We start from the raw sequence: 6,716 nt of genomic DNA on the forward strand, positions 1-6,716 counted from the left end.
ATATATATATCCCTGTGAGATAAAGCTACACAGAACAGGATTTAAATATCGGTCGTGTGAACAACAGCGGGATTGAAGTGTCGAACTGTTTTACTATAAGTGATTCTACAGCTTACAGTAATAATGGTTTCTTACATTAGCTGGAGCCAGATGTTTATAGTAAAGGAGTGTATATGCAGTTTGATTGAATGGACCCTAGGGTTTTTTTTTTTGTTGTTGCTCGAACTCGTGTTATCAATATAGGAAGGGTGATGACCAAAAGTTGAACTCGACCCCGAAGACGATGGTCTGAACTGAGAAGGGCTAGTCTAAGTAAATCTTTTTAAAGCGTTTAATCTGGCATTTCTACCTATTCTGCCAACAGAAACGCTGAGGTAACTTGTTTTGACTTGATGTCAGACATTCCATTTGCGACCATCCACTCTTTTCTTTCTTCCTGTACAGGGAACCCGGGATCATATCCAACAGATCGGGTCCTTTTCTCGGCTCGTATTATTTGAGGCAGATTTGACTGCTATTTCTAGTTGGTTCGTTTGTATCACCATACAGTAAACTCGTTCTCTAACGCTTCAGATAATTGTGGGATCGTGTTTGCGTAGCCAAAAACCTTTCGTAAAATGCAAAGAAATTATATATATACTTGTGTATCAAACAAAGTTAATATGCAAGTTAACATTTAATAGCTTTATTTAGTTAAACTTACGAAGTACTATTTCAAAGCTAAGTCGATCCAATATCATAATATATCTTTTAACATGTTTCATGCGTTCTAATAGTTTTATCTCGACAAAATTACATATTCTATTTATATCGTGGTTTTGTCTTCTCTGGACCAAATAATTTGTTATGGTTTATCGGAGTGGTCTGAATTGTTTTCTTGTAATTCGTTTGCATTATTTGTTGAATTTACACCTTTTTGTGTTTTTTCTCTTGCTTCTTGTACACTCGATCGTTTTCCTTTTTTTTTTTTCGTTTTACTCGGTCTTCTTTTCTCCGTTCTCTCTTTCTGTTTTATATGTATGTCTGTGTTTATACTTGCTTGTTACAATGTCAATCATTTCAAGAGTGTTTAATGCTTATTTTACTCTTGCTCCAACTCAAAACGTATATATGTGTATATATATATATGTGTGTGAGTGTGTGCAATATACCTGTTACATTTTATTTCTATTCGCCATTATCAGAGTGAGAGAGAGAGAGAGAAAGAAAAAGGATTGTTTTACTCAAGTCTGCCTCTCTGTTCTTCCTTATCTCCCCAGCAACCGCCACCACCACCATTCTAAAAAGATGGTATCAAACGACTTCCTTCCTGCTTTCCTTTTTTCTCGACGTGAGTTCCGTTAAAGGAACGCTTTTGTCTTGCACAAGATTTTTGCTTTCTGCAAGAATTTATTATTCTTAATTGTTTTTTTTCTTTTGCATTTTCAGAAAGGAGGTTGACATATGGAATTATGTCAATTCCCTAGTTAGATATTTATTTCTGGTGGGCGGGGCATTTCACGGACGCTAGATACTGTGGTATTTTTTTTTTTGTTTTATCGTGTAACTTTTTTATATTCATTAAACAAGCTGTTATCAGCATTATTGTAACGAGATGCAAAGCGCTAAATTATCGGGAGGGACCCGGTCACTTGTCAAGCTAGTTCTCCATTTGCTAATGCCATAATGGAAAGACATGAAAGTTACAACTCAACTTTGTCAATCCTACTCTCCGTTCGCTATAAATTTCTAGCTTCGTAGTCGAAATCGGCTTTGCACGGGGAAAGGCATGGAACTCACTAGCTCTTTTGTCGACCCCCCCCCCTCCCACTATCCGTCCGCTATGAATTCCTCGCCGGTATCGGCTTTGCCTTTTTCTCATCATCAGTCCAAGGGCGATATGTGCTTTGTTTAGTCGGTCCGTTCAGTATTAAGAATGATGGATGACAATCGGTAGTGTGTCGCAAAAAATGCCTCGCAGTATTTAACTGCATTCCTTTATGTTCTGAGTTCGAATCGGTTGGCGTCGACTTTGCTTTTCATTTTTTAAATTTTTTATCGGGGTTCCTTAAAGTAATTAGCAATTTCAAATGCTATTGGGACGATCTAATGGACTTATGCTTCTACCCCGAAATGTGTTGGTTCTGTACCTGTGCTAGAAATGCCTTATTACTGCTGATGTGGTAATTTCAGGGTAACGTTTTACCAACTCACTTTACCAATTTTAGTACATAAATACTGATGTGAACGAGGGAGCCTACACGTTGTTGTTTAATCTACTGGAAATAACAGTCCGATATCCCCGAATACTTTTGATTAGGTAGATCACTGCTTTATGTTTCAATGATTTTAATGCTTTCTTTACTCGTCAACAAAATAAACTCCGAAAGATAATGCTTTGTTTGTTTCGGCATAAAGGATAAACTATTTGTATCGGAGAGAATTGAAAGCGAAGTTTCTCTTTTCGGCGAACATCAAATAGGCTTCATACCACCTGCTCCATGTCCATCACGCTAGTTTGTTGGGAACAAATGTCTTGCAATAATTAGCCTGTTTCAAATCCCGTTAGAGTTGGATTTGCTTTTCATTTATTCTATCCTGATCAATAAAAGCACCTTCGAATTTATGTCGCGTGCCAATTTTTTTTTTATTCGTTATTATGGCAGAAACAATTAGCTTGTCAGATTACATGTCATACGTTATTTTTTTTTTTTTTACCTCTTAGATTCGAGTTCAAATTCCATTCAAGTCGGTAAAATAAATACTAGGTATGTGGCTCAACTCGCTTCAGTCGATTTCTCTCAGAGTAAGTGGCCTTATGTAAAATGTAATTTACACAAGCGCCCCAAACGATTTCTTTTTGCGTAGACGTTGGACCTGCTATAAATAATAGGTAAATCCTATTTAGTCGAGTCACACAATACCGTCTTATAAAAACGAAGCATACATTTGATAATGTGGTCCGCGATAAGCTGTCCGAATAATAGACGAGGTAGCCACGGCCGGACTGTTTCTGATCGCACAGGTTTGCTCAATCAGGACAAACTGGAGCTTAAAATTCTTTCTATTTTATTCTCTTTCCCTCACATACACACGTGCGTGTGTATGTGTATAAGCGAAAGCGAATCGAACTCAGCAGCACGTGTTCAGGGAGTTAAAAGTATTTAACAGGTTGACTGTGTATGTGTGACGAGGCACCCCTCCGCTCATATCGACCCAGTACCCGTTTCAACAATCCCTTCTGCATACACCACAATCCAACACGTTTTTGCTGGCATCATAACTCACCCTGATTTTTGTAGGGCTAGGGACATCAGCTATAAAAAATCTATAATACTCTGTATGTGTGTATACATACGTACATTATATATATATATATATATATATATGAATAATTTTGCTTACGTGTGTATTTTATCGTATTGTTCTTTTAATATTTAGAAGTTTTGTGTGTGTGTGTGTGTGTTTGTTTCTGGGCTTAAAATTGTCTAAATGTAAACTTGAATATGGTCGCTTTAATGTACAGCGACGGTGGGAAGAGAGCAAACGAGGAAGAATTTATGATGATTCGATTGCATTTCCTTTTTGCTCTGCTCGGTTCTTTGTCTCGTTGCATTTTTCAATTCCAATCCAGTCCAATCCTCCCAGAAATCTTAGCAGCAAATATCCCCAACACTTCTTTCCTTTTAAGGAAGAAAAAAAGTATCGAGCGACGAGGATTATTTTTTTTGTTTGTTTGTTTTTCCTCACACACTTGCTGTCATCAAACATCTGATCGAAGGCATTCTAGCCTTGATCAGTTTCTTTTTCTTTCTTCCTTTTTTCTTTAGATGTTATTTCTAGGACTACATTATCCAGTGAGTCCTTTTATGTTAAGACGTAGGATGTAGTTTGAAATAGATTTAACTGCTATTTCTAGCGAGTAACCACATTTTTTTTTTTGCCTCGTTGCTTTGTTATTGTTTAGCCCAAGATCTGCCAAACCTCTGGTAAAGGCGTTGCAACCGTGACCATCTTCTCTTTTTTGGATATCGAAGAATAACATTGTTCAATGAGTCTTGCCCTTTTGTTTTAAACGATAGAAACTAATTTGAAGGAGATTTAGCTGCTATTTTTATTTTGCCGTTTGGGCTACTGCATATAATCTCTTGGTTCGTTATCATTGTGTTGCTATTCGTAATGTGGTTGTCAATTTAAGTACTCCACCTTTTTTCCCCTTTGAGCGGCTTAGGTTTCAAAATTTTTTTATTTTTGTGCTATCCTTGCATTACTTTTTCCAAAAATATCATAAGAAATAAAATATGCATTATGTGCACTTCACATCTGCAGTGAAGCTAGTCTATGATATTTCAATTTTTTTTTTTTTACATTTTCACGAATATGTTTTCCTCCCCATTCGTCATTATGCTGTCTGTTTCATTTTGCTGTTGTCACTTATTACACCGTATAATTTTTAGTTCTTTTCAACGCATCGCTCCCTGTTAAGAATCCCCTCCCTTTCTTTTATTTCATTATCTCCTATTGTGTTTTATAGCAAATGGTTTAAGAAAATCGGTTGCTTGCTACTTGTACATATTTCACTTAGATCTCTACTGATTGTGTGTGTAGACGAATATATAGAACTTGCTTTCTCTCTCTTTTTTTATTTTGTAAGAATGAATTGATATTACTCTAATTTCTCGCGATCTCTCAAGTTCTATCTACTTTCTTTGTACAGTGTTGGATTTTGTTTATATATATTTGTAAAAATTATTTTGTCCTGATTATTTTATCATTGGTGCTGAAATGACTTTATATTAATTCTTACTCATTCAAATGGTTGTCTTAAATACGAGCAAACATTGAACTTAAATATCAAAGCAATTTGAGTTATTTTAGAGAAGTATGATCATAAATTAAGTGCTAGCAGTTTAATAGATTACAGTTGCTGAAGCATATAACAATTGATGCAGATAGTGAAGTAAACAAGTTGATGTGTGAAAGCCTTGTCATCTCATTCTTTTTTCCTCACTTCAAATCTTCCCTTGTCTAGCTTGGCCTTTCATCTGTCTAACGTCGATTTAAAATAAATTTTGATAAAATTCTGGAATTGTTTCAGTCAACCATACTACTTAAGGAAAACAAAGATCTGCATTATATCCTATAAGAAATAATGCTGGTGATCATGTTATGTAATACTTCTTGAGCAGACCTCTAAGCACTTTGGTTACTGGTCGAATATCTAGTTGTAATCCATGGATCCAGTACTGTAGTCTATTCCTGGATCACCCACCAGCATGCATTAGTTTATTGTGCCAGATGTAGTGTAGCATGTTACATTGCCTCAGTTGTCCTGTCTGTTCTTGTATTCATATGTATAATTGGTGGTCCCCTAGAGGTGAGGCAAAGTGGATTCAGGCTGGATCTGACAATTGCTTCTCTCCAGCATTTCTTTCCGGTAGTGTGTATCCCAATAGCTGCTAACTTTCCTTTTAAACCAAATCCTTGCTATCTGAAAATGGGACAGACATAGTGTGAAAGTCAATTTGGGAAGAAAACGTGTTCCTTGTTTGGAAGTTCAGTCAGATAATCAAATCTTTTATTTCCAACACACAGGTAACCGTTATAAGGTTTGTGTGGTGGACACTGTGTTATGACTAAGTTCCTCACAGAAAGAAGTACATGACAGTTTTTTTAATTTTCAGTGATTCTCAGGTCCTTAATCATCAATCTCCTTGGAAATTATTTTCCTACCTCCAAAGAAAAGTAGAGGCGTTATTTATATGTCATGTTGACAGTTTTTTGTAAGTTTGTTAGTCTCAATTGACCATATACAATTAAATAATGAAATTCACGTGGTGGATTTGAATGTATAACACCTGAATATTCTTATTCACCTGGTCATCATTTTGTCTTAATGAGAAAGTATTGTAACTTACTCCCTAGTGTCACCAAGATCCAACGTCAGTCTTTGCTAGCTTTTCCATTTCAGCTCTTTAAAGTGTCAAGGCTACAAAAATTTTGGTTCTCAATATTGTATTTCCAAAGAGAAGGCAATTTTTTCTCTTCTTAATAGAAAATACAGGAAAAAGAAATACATTTTAACAGTATAATGCATAGAACTGATACTTATTTTCATATCTTTTCTAACTAACTTTCTATAGTTTATAAAATACCCCCAATAAAATGCAGGCGGTTTTCTTCCAACCAACTGTATTCTTTCTTTTTACAAGAGTTTTTCTCATGTGAAAATAAAATCCATTGTTATATGTAATCAATTTCCATGAAAAAACAAATTCATGAGTAAGACCAACTTTGTAATTATCAGTCTTCTATCCTTTCTCCATTTACATCTAGGAAAGTGTTTCAGGATTAGGCAAGGTGTTTCTTCCTTCCCTTTCCTTCCACTGTGTGGCAAAAGAAGGAGCGATGTTTCGCATCTCACAATGCAATTCAGTCCCTAATTCTAAATGCTTCCATCACTGCCTTGAGAATTTTCTCAGAAGTGAATGGAGAAAAATTGTTTGCATATTTCAGTCACTCCCTTCCTTCTGATATTCAGTTTTGCATTTGGGGATTCCTTGTGACTGTTATTTCTATATTTTTCACTTTGTCAGTTTAGAGAGAGAGAGAGAGAGAGAGAGTTCAGGTTTGTTTTTCTGGGGAGAGAGATTTATTAAATTTTTAAGGAGATAAAAAAAAAAAAGAAAAAAGTCCCCTGCCCCATGTTTTCATGTTTTTTCTGCATGTAGTGTTTG

The 6,716-nt window shown here is 35.7% G+C and overlaps 1 protein-coding gene across 1 annotated transcript in view; it reads left to right on the forward strand.

Annotated features, from left to right (window-relative positions):
• The window catches only part of LOC106883373 (general transcription factor IIF subunit 1), a 73,934-nt gene that overhangs the window by 2,239 nt on the left and 64,979 nt on the right, over positions 1-6,716 (forward strand). The gene's annotated exons all lie outside the window — the stretch shown is intronic.

This window comes from Octopus bimaculoides, chromosome 14, assembly GCF_001194135.2.
Source record: "Octopus bimaculoides isolate UCB-OBI-ISO-001 chromosome 14, ASM119413v2, whole genome shotgun sequence".
NCBI lineage: Eukaryota > Metazoa > Mollusca > Cephalopoda > Octopoda > Octopodidae > Octopus > Octopus bimaculoides.